At 40.8% G+C, this 16,424-nt stretch overlaps 1 pseudogene; it reads left to right on the forward strand.

The window, feature by feature from the left end:
• Positions 1-3,693: 3,693 nt before the first annotated feature.
• On the forward strand, positions 3,694-4,072 carry LOC114900473 (annotated as a pseudogene).
• The last annotated feature ends 12,352 nt before the right edge of the window (positions 4,073-16,424 follow it).

The following is a 16,424-nucleotide window of genomic DNA, read 5'->3' on the forward strand; positions in this document are numbered from 1 at the left end:
TATTTTAAAATCTATATTAATTTTCTGATTACAGAGATAATAACAATATACATATTATTTTAAAAATTTAAACCGCCAAACATTTCCACACAACTCCTTCTCTTAAGACATAAACAAAATTAAATGCTTGGTGAATATTTTATATGACCATCCTATAATACTGCTTTGCAACTTGCTTTGTTCACTTCATAATGAATCTTTGCACATCACTTTCTGCACATCTCCCTCACTAGCTTGTTTTTGTTTTTGTTTTAACATTGTTAAAAATTATTCAAGACTCAGGGAGATGTTCATGATATAATGTTAAGCGAAAGAAGAAGCAGACTATAAAACATTAAATATGGTATGGTCCTAAATCGGGTAGGAGGCGGAGTGGCAAAGATTATACACAAATTCATATAAAGACTGAAAGAAATACAACAAATTGTTAATTATGGTTAATTCTAAGTGGTAGAATTGTGAGCAACTTTATTTTCTTCTATCTAATATTTTATATTTTCCAAATTATCTATGATGAGCATGTTAAAAATAGCACTGGCTTTTTCTGTTTCCAAAAATAATTTTGGTTTCTTGTAGGCAATCTGGAAAATGCAGATAAACCCAAATAAGAAAATAAGTCACTCACAATCCAACTGCCCTGAGATAATAATTGTTGTCTTTTAGATACATTTTTTTAAATTGGGCTCTACAATGTTGTGTTAGTTTATGCTATACAACAAAGTGAATCAGCTATATGTATACATACATCCCCTCCCTCTTGGACCTCCCTCACACCCCCCATCTTACCCATCTAGGTCATCACAGAGCACCAAGCTGAGCTCCCTGTGCTATACAGCAGGTTCCCACCAGCTATCTGTTTTACACATTAAGTAGTGTATATATGTCAATCCCAATCTCCCAATTAATCCACCCCCCGCAAACAACTTTGTGTGTGTTTGTATTTTACAAAGGTAAAATTACGCTGGCCATAATTTTTGTAACTGACCTTTGTCCCTTTGTCACTTAAATGTAGTGTGAACGTTTAAAAAATTTCACTAAACAATCTTCTACAAAATGTTCTTTTGGCTACACAGGACCATAATTTATACATAGGATTCAGTTATTACCATTTTTGCTTTTATAATTGATGTAGTGAACACTTGTATGAATAGATCTTTGTGCATATATACTGTACAATATTTTCACCTGGATAAATAGCTAGAAATGGAATTGCTGAGTCAGATGGTCTGCAAAATTTTAATGCTTCTGATACTTATTGCCAAGACATTCTTCAGAAAAGATTTAGCAAGTTTTCCTCCCAACAGTGGAATGAAAAAGTGGTCATTTTCCACACCTTCAGCACTGTCAGGTGTTAGTAATCTGGAAACTGACTTTTATTATTTTTTCTCTTAGTAGGAAAATGATACATTTTTTTTACAGAAAACTTAGAATGTACAAATAAGCGAAGAAAATAAAAATCATAAGGATATAATCAACCACTGATTCTTCCTCTGTCTATATATATGTGTGTATATGCACATATGCATATGTACTTTTTTTTTTTTTTTTTTTTTTTTTTTGCGGTACGCGGACCTCTCACTGTTGTGGCCTCTCCCGTTGCGGAGCACAGGCTCCGGACGCGCAGGCTCAGCGGCCGTGGCTCACGGGCCCAGCCGCTCCGCGGCATGTGGGATCTTCCCGGACCGGGGCACGAACCCGTGTCCCCTGCATCGGCAGGCGGACTCTCAACCACTGCGCCACCAGGGAAGCCCCATATTTACTTCTTAATAAAAGTAAATCATGTAATAAATGGCAGCTAATACTTATTAAGCATTAACTATTAGACTCTGTGCTATGTGTTCAAAGTGAATTATCTCATTGACTCCTTATGCCTTTATATAAGAGTACTTTTAGTAGTTAATATGTCTATATTTTAAAAAGGAAATCTGAGTAGAGGGATTAAGAAACTTGCCTTAGGTTATATGGTTAATATGTGGCAGAGCTGAGATTAAACTTTCAGTTTTTTTAAAGATTCCTTGTTCTTATGTCCATTAGGAACCCCTAGAAGGTTTCATATTCCCTGTCATGGGGGATGGCCAACTTTGCTAAAAGCATAAGTACTGACCTAACCCTTTTACTGAAATAAGAGTATATATTATTTTGAGTTTAAAAGATGCTTGTGTATAAATGAGTGGATGAACAAAAAAACAAATAGGGAGGGAGGGACGTAGATACTGTTCCCTCCAAGAGATGGAGCTCAGTTCCCCTCCCCTTGAGTGTGGGTTGCACTTAGTGACTCTGTTCCAAAGAATAGAGCATGAAAAGGGAACATATAGTGACTTCAGAGTAGAGGGACCTGGCAGAGCCCACCTACCCGTGTGATCCATGTTTACATCACCAGGGATCAGTCGTCATGGTGATGACATGGACCCCCTGATCTGGTGCGAAGAGAAGGGTCCTTCCCCTCTGGTATTCTTCCCGCAACCCCAGTAGAGTCATGAGAAAAAAACATCAGAGAAACCCAAACTGAGGGACAGTCTACAAAATACCTGACCTATACTCCTCAGAACTGTCATGGTCGTGAGAGACAAAAACTAAGAAATTGTCTCAGATCAGAGGAGGCCAAGGAGATATGGCAACCAAATGCAATGTGGGATACCAGACAGGATACTGGAACAGAAAAAGGACATGTGTGGAAAAACTAGTGAAATCCAAATAAAACCTGGAATTTAGTTTAGAGTAATGTACCAATGTTGGTTTCTGAGTTTTCACAAGTGTAATATGATAATGTAAGTGTTAACATTAGGGGAAACATCAGCCATATCTCTGCAACTCTTCATAAATCTAGAATTACTCCAAAATAAAATTTTTTTTTTTAAAGAAAAGGATGCTTGTTTCAATACAAACACCACTTGTGCATAGCAGAAATAAGGTTCCAGCTCTGGCAGGCTGTTCAAACTATCAGGGTCTGAACCAGTCTCCTCTCTTTCTTTTTTTTTAAAAAAATTATTATTATTATTACTATTTTGGCTGCAGCATGCAGCATGTGGGATCTTAGTTCCCTACCAGGGATCGAGCCCATGCCCCCTGCAGTGGAAGCATGGAGTCTTAACCACTGGACCTCCACAGAAGTCCCAGTCTCCTCTTTTTCTGTTCTTGCTTCCCAGTTAAGGATCCAGTGTCCAGCCAGAGTGTGACCAAAAGGAAAAACTCAGATGAGGCAGGGCAGGCTGATCTCTAGGGCTTGCTCCCAGGGACACAACTAGTTTTCCTGTTAGGGTTGTTTTTTTTTTTTAATATTTAAGAATTTATTTATTTATTTGGCTGTGCTGGGTCTTAGTTGCGGCATGCGGGATCTTTAGTTGCAGCATGAAGGATCTAGTTCCCTGACCAGGGATCAAACCTGGGCCCCCTGCATTGGGAGCTCAGAGTCTTAGCCACTGGACAGCCAGGGAAGTCCCAGGCTTGTTTTTTTTAGTTTCTGCAGAACTGAAAGGCCTCTGGTCACTCTTATTGATTAGTCCATTTCTCTGATATATTTCTAACTCAATTATTAGTGAGCAAAAGGAGGTGGTGGTGAGGTCCACTCCTGTGTTGACTTCAAGCAGCAGGGGTTGGGGTACTCCTACTTCAGTGCTGGCTGACATCACAAATGAGCATGGAAAAGAAAACTGTGTTAAGATTATCAAGCAGTTCCAACCTGGTCTCAGCAAAATGGCTCCCACAAAGAAGGGTGGAGAGGATAAGAAGGGTTGTTCTGCCATTAACAAGGTGGTGACCAGAGAATACACCATCAATGTTCACAGGTACATCATGGGGTGGGCTTCAAGAAGAGTGCCCCTCAGGCACTCCAAGAGATTAGGAAATTGCCTCGAAAGAGGTGGGAAATCCAGGTGTGCACATTGACACCAGGCTCAGCAAAGCTGTCTGGACCAAAGGAATAAGAAATGTTCCATACGGTATCTGTGTTTGGTTGTCCAGAAAATGTAATGAGGATGAAGATGCACCAAACAAGCTCTATACGGTGGTTACCTGTGTACCTGCCACCACTTTCAAAAACCTACAGACAACGTGGATGAGAACCAATTGCTGATTGTCAAAATCATAAAACTGGGAAAAAAAGAGAGAGAGATCACCAAGTACCCAGAGGACAATATAACCCTGTTTGTTATCTTTAGCTGGACTATCTCTCCAATATTTCTTTAGATCATGAACCAGGGCTGTTTCCCTGGTTACAAGGGCCAGCTCAGTAGGACAAAGGGCACAATGGTTGTGTTATTCCAGGAATTTGCAATGGCAAACGCCAAGCTTTCATGTGAATATGTGTATGTGTCCTGAGCATTCGGAAGAGGCTATTTGTAGACTTGCAGGTTACTACAGCTCTCAACCACTTTGTAAACTGCTGCCTTATCTTTTCCCCTTAATAAATCATGAACATCTATTTATGTTATTAAATGTTCTTCTACAAATCTTCCACAAGTGCAATCTTCTCAAAACGACTAAATGAATTAAGAGGTGCACATCAAAGGAATACTCTGTGTGTTTGAAAGAATGAGGTAGTTCTCCATGTGCTAATATTGAACAATCATATGCAAGAATTAAGTATAGGGCTTCCCTGGTGGCACAGTGGTTGAGAGTCCGCCTGCCGATGCAGGGGACATGGGTTCGTGCCGCGGTCCGGGAGGATCCCACGTGCCGCGGAGCGGCTGGGCCCATGAGCCGTGGCCGCTGAGCCTGCGCGTCCGGAGCCTTGCTCCGCGGCGGGAGAGGCCGCAACAGTGAGAGGCCCGCGTACCGCAAAAAAAAAAAAAAAAAAAAAGAATTAAGTATAAAAAGCCAAGGACAGAGCAGTGTGGATAGTAAGCTACCATAAAAGAAAAAATGTATATGCATATATATTATTATATGTGATGTATGTATGGAAGACTGTCTCTGGAAGGATTGAAAGGGAAACTGATATCAGTTGCCTTCAAGAAGGAAACTCAGTGGCTAGAAGACATGGGTGGAAAAAGGTTAATTTTTTTTTTTTTACTGTATAGCCTTTTATATCTTTTTAAAAAATTTTGTAAGACACTCATGAATTATTTAAAGGACTAATTTTTTAAAATTACAACGTTATAGTTAGTGCCTGCCTAGTACATACATTAGGTTATTTCCAATTATCACTGTTATATATAACACTTCATGCCACACACCTTAGTAGCTAAATCTTTGCCTATATTCTAATTTCCTTCCAATAAATTACTGTAAGTGAACTTGCTGAATCCAAAGGTGGGAACAGTTTTAGGCTTTTGGATATGTTTTGCTAAACTCTCCAGAAATGAATGAACTTACATATTTTATTTCGCTACACCCTCACACTAACAAGAAAAAGGTTCTGTTTCTTTTTACTTTGATAGGATAAAATATAATACAGATGTGTATATTTATTTATTCCATTATATTTTATACTATATATATATATACACACACACACACATATATGTGTAATTATATGGTTTGTTTTGCTTCGTAAGGAGCGCATGGACGGTAAGATTTAAGTGCTTTCATATATGAGTACGTCTTCATAGTTTTTATCAATTATAGATTCTAGAGTCAGAATAATTTCCTCTCACAACTATGAAGACAGGGCTCCATTACCTTGCTGGTCTTAAGTCTGACACTGTCTGACTTGGACCCTTTGTAAGTTACCAGATTTCTTTCTTCCCCTCTGGAAGCTTTTAGAGTTTGGGCTTCCTATTAATTGGCTTTCACTAGATTAGGCTGCGTGACAACCTCAAAATCTTAGTAGCTGACAACACCAAATTTTTATTTCCTGCTCATGTTACTGGTCCGTGGCTGCAGTGTGGCTGCTGCAGCTCTTCTCCAGGTGGTGGATTGAGAATGGGCTCATGTGTCTTCTCGTTCAGGGATCGAGGCTAAAGGAGTGGCTCCCATAGGGGCTATGCCCTTGTTATGGCTGAGGGCCCAGGAACAAAACGCCTGGGGGAAACGCAGTGCCTCTAGAATCTTCTGCTCAGAAATGGTACAGGTCACGTGTACTCACCATGTGATGCTTAAGGCAGATCTCTGAGCCAAGCAAATCACAGGAAAGGGGGTGGTGAATAAGCCTTCTCCTTGGAATTCTCAACTTTCTTCTAGGAAGTGTCCAGACATAAGTTCAGCTCCTTAAGTTTTGCAAAACTTTGACTCATCTAAAGCAATTTGTGGGTAATAGTCTTTACTAAGCATTGGAAGAAAATGAGAAGGCAGAGGTGGGGTATTTATAGCAGTGGCACAAAAAAGAAGTTCAAATTTGAATCTGGACATTCACGGGCATAAAACTCCTTTGACTCCCCTCCCGCAGGGGTCTTTTTTCTCCCACCTCACCCCATGCAGCAACCGTACATCTTGCTCTCCCCTCTGTCCTCCTATCTCTCCTCCTCACCCCCACCCTCTCTTCGGTTCTTGGAATTTGGGGATTGATATTCTGGAACTTGAGCAGGAAGCAGGTGACCTGACAGAGGAAGATTAAATGTGTCTGTCTCAGTTATCTTTTGCTGCCTAACAAACCACCCCAAAACTTAGCGGCTGAAAACAGCCCTTTTATTATCTCTCCCAATTCTGTGGGTAAGCTGGAGCCCAGCAGGATGGTGATTTCCGCTGGTCTCAAGTGGGGTTCTGATGCTGCTGCAGTCAGATAGCTGTGGGGCTGGAACCTCCAAATGGCTCCACTCACATGTCTGGCTGGGAGGCTGGGCCCAGGTGGGCCTCTCTCTCTACCCCTGTAACACCAGGCCCTTTCTCTCTCCTGGTGATCTCTCCACAGAACGCCTCCAGCAGGGCAGCAGGCCTTCTACACGTTTCTCAGGCCTCCAAAATATGCAAGAGCAGAAGCTAGTAGGCCTGCCTAAAGCTTAGGCCCAGAACAGGTAGGCTGTCACTTCTGCCACTTTCTGCTGGTTAAAGTGAGTCCCAGGGCCAGCCCAGGTTCAGGATGGCAGGGAAAGCACAGAAGCATGGCTGGGGGCCACCTGTGGAGAAGAACACCACAACGCCTGAACACAGCAGCTAATAGGATTCATGCCCTTGTTAAGTGTACTTATAAAGTAGTAATAAAAGTTAATAGCATCTGGCATTCTTAAATATTAAAGTATTGATATTAAGCTGAATATTATTACTTTGTTTCTGTTTGTTGACTGAAGATTTTGATCCCTTTTATCCCTCATTTCCACCATCCTTCCCTTCCAAATAGATACAACACGATTTAGTTCCTCTGCTGGATACCTTCATACCTTTAATTGATTTTTTTAATCAATCAACTACACTCAGTTCATAAGGTGAGAGATGTTTATTGCAACATCATCTCGCCTCTCTCTACCTAACTTCTGTCTGCTGTAATTTGTAACGTTGAGGTTGATAACATTTACCGTGTTCTGCAATCAGACTTGTTTTCCATGCCTCTCTGTAGACTGATTCTAAAAGTTCAAAAACAGTAGGCAGTCAGGGCAGGTCTTGGGGACCACTGCCAGAACTCGTACTTGGACTTTGAATGGGATGAGGAATCCTTCGAGTCCTCTTCTGCTGTGTCCTCAGCCCTGACTCTGCTGGCCACCTGCAGTCAATGTTTTCTAAATGAAAGAAAGGAGGGGAAGGAAAGATGGGGGGGAAAGGGGGGGATCTGTGGCAATTTTAATCCACCACACCTGCTGCGGAGAGGGTGGGAGTTCAAGGTGGGGCGATCTGACCAGGAGTACCATGGAGGACCATACCATACTGCTCACTGTACATCTGAATAGAATGGTATGACTACATTTCCTTTTTCCCTAAGTGTTGCATGCAAAAAAAAAAAAAAAAAAAAGTTTTACTTTCATTTGATTAATATGCTAAGTATGCATAGAATTCTGTATTAGAAATACCTTCCCCCATAATTTTATAGGCATTGTTTCATAGTATTCTAGCATCCAATCATGCTGACAAATTGATCAATTTGATTTTCACTTCTCTACAGATTACCTGTTTTTGCTTTTGTTTGTGAGTCTGTTTCCTCTGTTTTCTCAAAGTTTTTAGTGCTCCTCTCTTTACATTTAGTCTTCAGAATTTTTACAATGCTGAATCTAGGTGCAGACTTGTATCCTCCCCTCCTCCCCTCCTCCCCTCCTCCCTACCTCCCTCCCTCCCTCCCTTCCTTCCTTGTTCTTTCATGTCTTTCCATATGTGGGCAAAGCGTGTTGATTGACAGGTTTCCTTGAAGGCGAGCAGCTGAGGAACAGGCTGGAGTTCCTAAATGCCGACATGCGGGGCTTTGTTCCATTGCATTAGAGGGACCCCCTGTGCTTTGTGTCAGGGTTGGGTGGGAGTGATAAACGCTTGTTGCCAGGTGTTTCTGCGAGGCTTCAGGGAGGCAGGTGGGCGGGGCTGGCTGCCCCACGTGCAGATGGGAATGAATACCAGTCTCTCCCGTTCCCCATCTTACTGCCTCTTTGTACCTGGCATTTCCAAGCCACTTTGCCTAGGTTCTTCAAGGCGTATCCGCTTTCTCCAGAGCTGTATCCCTTCGTCCATACTCCACGTTGTAACTCTTTCCACATTTCATCATTTAGCCTCTCCTTATACGTTAGCCATCTTCTGTAGACCTGTTGAAATCTCTCATCTGCTGTGGCTTCCCCTCCAGTTCTCTTTGTTATTTCAGGTTTCTTTGAAGCTACTCAAGCAGAAAGCCTGAAGTCTATCAGTTTCTCTGCTTCAAAAGCACAATGTCATATAAAAGATAAAAGGGGGAAAATATCCACTATTCAAGAAACCTTTTTCTTCCTCTCCCTGTGTTCCTTTCTTGATCCCTCAAATAGCATCTATGATCTTTTGAGAGAGTGGAGGATGAGCCTCCACCTTTTCTTCCACCTTAGCTCGCCCACTCTTTCTAAAGAGGAGTAATCGTCTGATGGGTGAGGTCAAGAAAAGGGTCTTGCAGCTGGACCCCTTCTCGTCTTTCTAGGGTCAGCCTGTCCTCAGCAGACCTGAATTCTCTCTCTTTAGCCTATTGTGTCAATGAGTCCAATGTTAGCGGAGAGCAGTGAAACAGCCCTGGGGTTTGTCTCCTGAGGCGTTTTCTCCATCTAGAAAAGAAAGTGATATCTTTACCCATTTCTGATGGCATTACCCTTCAATTTTATTAAACCTGTATTAAAATATTATTAAATATTTTTTATCCATTCAGAACTTAAGTGTAGAGTGCTTACAAGGAGTGTATTAGAATGATGGATGGATTTCTTGGTTTGGGGTGGGCTTGAGCCAAAAGAAGTGTGATAACTTACAAAAAACAGAACACAAGAGTTATGCAGAGTTATCTCCAAGTGGTTCTGGGTATATTTTATTATCCACAAAATGGAAATAAATATTTTCCGAATTCAGAAAAGGCAAAATGTCAAAACACAGTGTAACAAGGTAACTTGATGTGAGATTGAACCTCAGAATGTTTTGAACTCTTAGGGGAGAGAGACTGAAAAAGAATAGACAGAACTTGGTTTAGGCTAACAAGGGCTTTTGGTGCCTAGGTGTAATTTATGACTAAATAACTCAGACATTGAGAAATATGCTGACATCACATGTATTTGCCATTGGCTTTTGCTCTCTGTTTGGGGGGAAGAAGATTTCCCATAGAGGAAATTGATATTCCACTATTGACCATCTTTACATCAGATAAAGAAAGGCCCAAAGTGCTTTCATTATAGGGTGGAGCCGTAGAAGGGGTAAAGCAGGCCAGCAATGAAGCAAAGCAAAGTGGGCCTGGTATGGGCACTGCAGACTTATCTGCTAGGCTGCTGCCTCAGAGCAATTTCCTTCCTTTGTCCCCAGATTGTCTGTAATGTTTCATTAAAGATTGTAGCCTGGTATTGATGTACAGTGAAAAATTAGAGAACTTTCATATAGATGTGATGGAGCAGCTAAGGAAAGAACAGTCAAGGGATAATAGCCAAAGTAACTGTATTGGAGTAAAAACCTAACATCTGTAAAGAGAGACTCCAAAATCCAGTGGTTCAAACTACATTTAAGTTGACCTCTCTGTCACATAACAGTCCAAGGTGGCAGTTCCAGATTAGCGGACATCTCTGCTCCACACAGGCACTCAGGGACCCGTGTTGATGGGGGCTCTGCCATCCTTTACATGTAGCTTTCAAGGTCAGTCTAGTCATCACCAATTAAGCCAAAAGGAATGGTGAGGAGGAAAAGTCCAGTGCCAGGAATTTCCTCCTAAGTAAGGGAGATGGAACTTCCCCACATCACCCTTACTCTTGTTCTATTGGTTGGAGCTTCGTCAGCACACCTAGGAGGAAGGGAGGCTGGGCAGTGTGCTCTCTGGGCAGACATGTCCAGGCTGCATCTCTTTTCTGTGGAAAAGAGGGTACTTAGATCTTGATGGGCAACCAGCTTGCTCTGCTACTGTGGTCACAGCAGAGACCAGATGATGCCTGTGGAGTAATGAGCTCAGCAAGGGGGCTGTGATGCCAAAGGGGCAGGGTGGTTGCTTGAAGATTTGACTAGAGCAGAAGACGACAAGAGAAACCTATTCAGGGACTTGCCTGAGGCAGTAAGAGCTGGGAAACACTTTAAAGGGGGTTAATTTCATGCAACGAAGTTGGTAGGGATTCATCATCCTCATTGGAATGACAAACGATTTTTTTCCCTTTGCTTTTATTGAGAGGCAATGTGAGAGAGTGGAAGGAACAAGGGGCTTGGGATCAGAGGCTGGGCTTAAACCTTAGTTCTACCTGCCACTTAGCAACTTCGAGGTTCGAAGTTGCTCATTTTCAGTTTTCTCATCTGCCAACTGATAAGACCCTTCCTCCTTAGCTTGCAAGATTGTTGGGAGAGTCAAGTGAAACAGGATTTTAAAGTCCTTTGTAAACAATAAAATATCATGCAAATATAAAAGGGCTTATAATAGTAATAAACTTAGTTGGTTTATCCTGCTATGAAATAACATAATGCAAGAATCTAAGCATCAAAAACCTCAAAACCCATAGACCTTTGGCAAACTCTACTCCGCAAGTGAGTGTCCTGGGTTGAATTTAGTAGTTAGTAGTTTTCATGCTGCCTCAGACCCATTTTGGAATGAGGCAAGGTTTATATAAAAATATTAACCAAGGATCATAAATCTGAAGGAACTGAGACATAAGCCTTTTTGCTTCCCATTTTTTGCCATTTGGATATGTGGCCAGAAGGTACCCAATATCTAGCAGCATTGTCTTGGGCCTACCAGAGTCTTCCTTTCGCAGGTCTTGGGTAAGAAAGGAACTTTAGAAGTGATAACTTCACCGTTCATCTTCAGCTTCTAGTGGTCATCTCTAAGAAACAGAACCTCTCTGTATATTCAATTAAAAAAGGCAAAAGAAAGAAGGCTCCCAAATAAACCCCAAACCAAAATGCCAACCATAAAGAGTGAAAGAAAGAGATCAAACATTTTTCTTGAGGAGAGTTTTCCTCAAGGGAATCTAACATCTTGAACCTATCCCCTCAAGGACTCAAATCCTTATCAGAGGCAGCCATCTGTAAACTGTGAGAAAGGCCATTTGCCTCTGTCTCTAGACCTTTTGCACACAGTCAGGTTCGCACTCATAAGGCACCAGGGACCCATGGCATTTTGCTTTCCCATTTACCCTAATGAAACCCTGTTCCCAGGAAAGGAGCCGAAGCAGTCATTCTTCTTGGGATGTCACTGATTAGTAAAGCATATATTTTACTTCTTTTTTAATGTTTAACAAGGCAAAACTTTAAGCCGAAGGAACAGATCTCTACTTGTGAGATTTCAGGCATCCGTCAGCTGAGTGCTTATGTGTCCATTTCCCAAAAGTCTCAAAAAAACTTGTTATAAATTTGTATCTTTACCAATTTGTTAAATGAAAAATGATATCCTATATTTTTTGAAAATATTTATTTATTTTGGCTGTGCCAGGTCTTAGTCGCGGCACTCAGGATCTTCATAGTTGCGGCACTCAGGATCTTCACTGCGGCATGCAGACTTCTTAGTTGTGGCATGCATGCAGGATCTAGTTCCCCGTCCAGGGATCGAACTTGGACCCCCTGCATTGGGAGTGTGGAGTCTTACCCACTGGACCACCAGGGAAGTCCCGATATCGTATGTTTTTAATGTGTATTTCCTTTAATTATGAGCTTTTCATATATGTTATTGCCACTTGTGTGTCTTCCTTTGAATGTTGCTCATTCCTGTCCTTTGGTAGCTGGGTGGGAAGAGTACAGGGCAGGGAGCCAAAACACCAGGGAGTCAGCCCCAAACCACACACCTCAGACCTCGGCTTCTTCAGCTGTAAAATGTGGAAGACTGTCCAGGTGACCATGATGTTCTTGAAGAGCTCTAAAATGCACAACTTACCACACAATGACCAGTTTCTATAATTTTTGCTTAACAATAATCAGTCTCATAGACAAACGTAAAACCAGAGCCAAAATCTTCTATTGCCTTTCCAGGTTTAATAAACAAATAGGGATGATTCACCTGTAGTCTGTATTTGCATCAACCAAGCCAATTTGCATCAGCCACTGAGGCCTACACCTCTTTTGGCTATTTTCAAGGTGAGCTTTTACCTGAGGCCTTTATTTGTTTGAGTTATGTTTATAGAAATTAGCTTAATAATTGCCTTTCTTAGGACTTCCCTGGTGGCGCAGTGGTTAGGAATCCGCCTGCCAATACAGGGGACACGGGTTCGATCCCTGGTCTGGGAAGATCCCACATGCCACGGAGCAACTAAGCCCGTGTGCCACAACTACTGAGCCTGTGCTCTAGAGCACACGAGCCACAACTACTGAGCCTGCATGCCACAACTACTGAAGCCCGTGTGCCTAGAGCCCGTGCTCTGCAACAAGAGGAGCCACTGCAATAAGCCCACGCAGCGCAACAAAGAGGAGTCCCCACTTGCTCCACAACTAGAGAAAGCCCGTGCTCAGCAAAGACCCAAAGCAGCCGAAAATTAAATAAATAAATAAATTCATTTTTTAATTGCTTTTTCTTAGACATTATCTACTACATTTTCCTTAACCGTGAGAATAAGGCTACACTAGATTGTATCTGTGTTGTTTAAATACTATATACAACCTTAACAGGCACAATGTGGTTCAGATCATGAATTGTTAAAATAAAACAAGTACCTGCCACTCACCTGATTCAATCCAGACACATTAATAGAAATAAGTGGTGGCTAAAATACCACAATTCTGGTTAAAAACATAATTACCTAAAATCCTACTTTTTTTTCTTTTCCATTGTGGTTTATTACAGGATATTGAATATAGTTCCCTGTGCTATATACAGTAGGACCTTGTTGTTTATCCATCCTATATATAATAGTTTGCATCTGCTAGTCAGTCCCAAACTCCCAATCCATCTCTCCCCTGCCTACCTCCTCCTTGGCAACCACAAGTCTGTTCTCTATGTTTCTGTTTCGTAGATATGTTCATTTGTGTCATATTTTAGATTCCACATATAAGCAATATCATATTTGTCTTTCTCTTCCTGACTTACTTCGCTCAGTATGATAATCTCTAGGTCCATTCCTGTAGCTGCAAATGACATTATTTCATTCTTTTTTACAGTTGAGTAATATTCCATTTTATATATATATATATATATATATATGCCACACATCTTCTTTATTCATTCATCTGTCAATGGACATTTAGGTTGTTTCCATGTGGCTATTGTAAATAGTGCTGCTATGAACATAAGTGTGCATGTACCTTTCCAAATTATAGTTTTGTCCAGATATATGCCCAAGCGTAGGATTGCTGGATCATAAGGCAACTGTAGTTTTTTGAGGAACCTCCATGCTGTTTTCCATAGTGGCTGCACCAATTTACATTCCCACCAACAGTGTAGGAGGATTCCCTCTAAAATCCTACTTTGGAGACAGGCAAATAGAAGTTACTGCACCTACATTGAGATTTTCCTAGTGTAGATTCTACCTGGTAAAGAAGTAGAGATGAAATTCTAGATGCAAAGGTCCAAAAACTCTAGACTTTTTCCAATAAACCCACACATACGTAGGCACATACTATTCTCGACAGATTTTTTGCTTCCTGATTTTTGTTGTTTCTTTTGAAAGATTGCTGGAAAAATATATTACACTTGCCTGTTTTCCACAGCCTAGTCCAGAATATAACAGCCAGAGTTAGGAATGACATTAAAAATAAGGAAGTTAAATGATAATTAAAGCTCTCCAGAGCTGTGCTGTCCAATAAAGTAGCCATAATGTGAGCCCTTGAGATGTGGCTGGTTCTAACTGAAAGGTATATAAGTGTAAAATATGCTCTGGATTTCAAATACGGTATGAAAAAAGAGAATGTAAAATATCTCATGAATAATTTTTTATCAATTGCATGTTAAAATAATATTTTGGATATATTGGGTTAAAAAAGTTTTAGCATGTACTCCTAATATACATATATACCAACTTTTAATAACACACATATAAACACCAAGCTAAATCATGTGCATTAGAAAATATTTATTTTAGTTATTATTGGTACAAAAATTTTGCTCTTATGAAAAATATCATTATTAGTGATAACAATATAATTAATAAGAGCAATATAACTGAATATGCCACAATTTTTTTTTTTTTTTTTTGCAGTACGCGGGCCTCTCACTGTTGTGGCCTCTCCCGTTGCGGAGCACAGGCTCCGGACGCGCAGGCTCAGTGGCCATGGCTCACGGGCCTAGGCGCTCCACGGCATGTGGAATCTTCCCGGACTGGGGCACGAACCCGCGTCCCCTGCATCGGCAGGCGGACTCTCAACCATTGCGCCACCAGGGAAGCCCGTAATTTTTTTTTTTAATTTATTTTATTATTTATTTTTGGCTGCGTTGGGTCTTTGTTGCTGTGCATGGGCTTTCTCTAGTTGCGGTGAGCTGGGGGCTACTCTTCGTTGTGGTGCGTGGGCTTCTCATTGCAGTGGTTTCACTTGTTGCAGAGCACTGGCTCTAGGAGCACGGGCTTCAGTAGTTGTGGCACATGGGCTCATTAGTTGTGGCTCGTGGGCTCTAGAGCACAGGCTCAGTAGTTGTGGTGCACGGGCTTAGTTGCTCTGCGGCCTGTGGGATCTTCCCGGACCAGGGCTCGAACCTGTGTCCCCTGCATCGGCAGGCAGACTCTCAACTACCATGCCACCAGGGAAGCCCACAATTGTAATTTTTGATTTAGCACTTTGCAATGAAACAGTCAGAGGTCTGGTTCTGTGTTCAGTTTTTTAAAGTTTACTTAAATTCTGTCAAAGCTAAAAAAATACTTCAAAACAATATGTATAAATATATTATTGGCTAAGTTTACTAAATCATAATACTTATTTTTCAACCCTATATAATAATTATATAAATGTTTTATTGAAATTTGGTTAAGAAAGTTTTCCATTTTCCCTAAGGTCAATCAGTTATTCTTAGAAATTAATTGGATATTGTCAAATTCTTATTTTTCACAAGTAAGTTAAAAAACCTATTGAAACTCTTCCTTTTTAAGATTTTTAAACATGTTAGAAAATTATGTTTCCAATTTTTCCATGTGTGTACATATACAGGTTTTAATTTAAAGGTATAATATTGTTTGAGGTATTTAAAAAGCCATAAAATGACTGGGACCCACTTAAATGAGGTACCTAGAATAGACAAATTAATACAGAAGGTAGAATAGTGGTTACCAGAGGCTGGGGGAGAGGGGAATAGGGAGTTATTATTTAATGGGTACAGAGTTTCAGCTTGGGATGTTGAACAAGTTCTGGAAATAGAGAGTGGTGATGGTTGCACCACACTGTGAATGTACTTAATGCCACTGAATTGCACGCTTAAAAATGCTTAAATGGTAAATTTTATCTTTTACCACAATAAAAAACAAAAAAGGAACAAACTACTGATACGTGAACAACACAAACAAGAGACTTGTCATCTCAATGACATTATACATTATGTTGAGCAAAAGAATCCAGACGCAGAAAGGAAAGTACATATTGCACGATTCCATTTACATAGGTTCAGAACAAGTCTATCTATCTAACCTATGGTAATAGAAATCCTAACAGTGGTTACTTGGAGTTAGGCTGGGGTGAGTAAGATTGATTGGAAAGAGGCACAAAGGAACTTTCCAGAGGGATGAAAATGCTCTATACCTTAATTGGGTTTACACAGGTGTCAACTTAAAAAAAACACACAACCAAAAAGTTGAGAGTTATGTTTTATTTGGGGACATTACTGAGGACTATATAGCCCGAGAATCAGCCTCTCAGATAGTTCTGAGGAACTGTTCCAAAGAGGTAAGGGAGGAGCCGGGCTATGTAGGAGTTTTTGCTGGAAAAAACAAAAGGAATGTGTAGTAGTCCAACATCAAAAGATTACCGCTAATCACAAAAAACAGACATCTCAAGTTAATGATTTTAGTGTTTTTCTATGTATAGAAAGATGCAAG

The sequence above is a fragment of the Monodon monoceros genome, unplaced genomic scaffold, assembly GCF_005190385.1.
Source record: "Monodon monoceros isolate NGI ecotype Baffin Bay Population unplaced genomic scaffold, NGI_Narwhal_1 Super_Scaffold_19, whole genome shotgun sequence".
In the NCBI taxonomy this organism is placed as follows: domain Eukaryota; kingdom Metazoa; phylum Chordata; class Mammalia; order Artiodactyla; family Monodontidae; genus Monodon; species Monodon monoceros.